The sequence below is a fragment of the Alexandromys fortis genome, unplaced genomic scaffold (genome assembly GCF_014885135.2).
Source record: "Alexandromys fortis isolate MF-2015 unplaced genomic scaffold, M_Fortis_MF-2015_v1.1 scaffold_4, whole genome shotgun sequence".
NCBI lineage: Eukaryota > Metazoa > Chordata > Mammalia > Rodentia > Cricetidae > Alexandromys > Alexandromys fortis.
In genome coordinates, this window is record NW_026067944.1 from 12,718,913 (window position 1) to 12,721,005 (window position 2,093).

The 2,093-nt window shown below is 43.4% G+C and overlaps 1 pseudogene; it reads left to right on the forward strand.

Moving 5' to 3' along the window:
* The first annotated feature begins 916 nt into the window (after positions 1 to 916).
* Positions 917 to 1,741, forward strand: LOC126505607 (alpha-soluble NSF attachment protein-like; annotated as a pseudogene).
* Positions 1,742 to 2,093: the final 352 nt, after the last annotated feature.

The following is a 2,093-nucleotide window of genomic DNA, read 5'->3' on the forward strand; positions in this document are numbered from 1 at the left end:
TTTTAAAGAGATTTTACTAGCTAATAACTCTGAAAGAATTTACTAATTTTTAGCCATTGGTTTCTTATTTCTTAACCTCTGATACCTAGTGGGACATTGCCACCTGCTTAAAGTATACCTCTATTTCAACATTTTCTTTGTTTGCATTTGTGTGTGTGTGTGTGTGTGTGTGTGTGTGTGTAAGAGAGAGAGAGAGAGAGAGAGAGAGAGAGAGAGAGAGAGCTTCTACAGTAGCATCTATCTCTATGCCTTCTTGAAGGATTTAATGATGTTTATCACTTCCCATAATTTCTCCTCTGATGGAGGAAGGTCATTGGTTAAATAAAGAAACTGCCTTGGCCCTGATAAGACAGAAAATTAGGTAGGCGGAGTAAACAGAACAGAATGCTGGGAGGAAGAGGAAGTGAGGCAGAGGCACACTCCTCTCCAGGGCAGACGCGATGCACCCAGCCGTCAGGTTAGACATGCTGAATCTTTCCTTGTAAGACTGGTGCTATACAGATTACTAAATATGGGTTAGGCAAGATTGTGAGAATAAGCCATTAAGAGGCTAGAACCACTGGGCCAAGCAGTGTTTAAAAGAATACAATTTGTGTGTTGTTATTTCGGGTATAAAGCTAGCCAGTATCCGGGTGCTGGGTGGCAGGAACGCCAGCCCACAGCTCCTTCAACCCTCCTCTAGCCTGCTTCTACTCTACCATCCTTGTATATCTCTTACATGAACACTTCATATCAGTGTGTTCTATACCATCTCCATTTTGTGCCCTTGTTCTTGATCCTTTACTTCTACAATTTTTCTAAGTTAACCACACATATCTAAAGTTTCAATATTAGTATCCACAGAAAAAAAGAAACATATAATGATGTTTGTATATCTTGATTAAATATGCTATTCAGGAGTCGAGCAGTTTCGTGGCATCATGGATAACTCCGGGAAGCAGGCTGAGGCAATGGTGCTTCTAGCTGAGGTGGAGCACAAGGTGAAGAACTCGCAGTCCTTCTTCTCCGGCCTCTTTGGAGGTTCATCCAAAATAGAGGAAGCATGCGAGATCTATGCCAGAGCGGCGAACATGTTCAAGATGGCCAAGAACTGGAGCGCTGCTGGGAATGCTTTCTGCCAGGCTGCCCAGCTGCACCTACAGCTCCAGAGCAAACATGATGCAGCCACCTCCTTCGTGGACGCAGGCAATGCTTTCAAAAAAGCTGACCCTCAAGAGGCCATTAACTGTCTGATGAGAGCAATTGAGATCTATACAGACATGGGCAGATTCACAATTGCAGCCAAGCACCACATCTCCATTGCTGAGATCTATGAGACAGAACTGGTGGATGTGGAGAAGGCCATCGCCCACTATGAGCAGTCTGCAGACTACTTACTACAAAGGCGAAGAGTCCAACAGCTCAGCCAACAAGTGTCTACTGAAGGTGGCTGGCTATGCTGCACAGCTGGAGCAGTACCAGAAAGCTATCGACATCTATGAGCAGCTTGCTGTTCAGAAGTATGAGGAGCTGTTCCCAGCCTTCTTTGATTCCCGGGAATACAAGTTGATGAAAAAGCTGCTGGAAGCCCATGAGGAACAGAACGTGGACAGTTACACAGAATCGGTGAAGGAATATGACTCCATCTCAAGGCTGGACCAGTGGCTCACCACCATGCTGCTGCGCATCAAGAAGACCATCCAGGGTGACGAGGAGAACCTGCGCTAGGCCTCCAGCCACTGCCTTCCACCCATCTGTCAGGAGAGAGAGAGAGAGAGAGAGAGAGAGAGAGAGAGAGAGAGAGAGAGATAGATCACTTGTTTCTTCTCCTGCCATTTCTCTGATGAATCAGTTTCTTACCTGATATCTGACTCCTGTGTTTTTATTGGTAAAAAAAAAAAAATAGATAAATGCTTCAGACTGAGTAATACTATGTTCTATAAATATATAGCATTTTTATTGTTCATTAATCAGTTGATGGACATCTAAGTTGTTTCCATTTCTTTCTAGTGATAATAGAACAGCAGTGTTCATAGAAGAGAAGATATCTGTAGTGTGGAATATATATTTCCTTCATATATATAACTAATTGAGTTATAGCAAAATTTTACAGT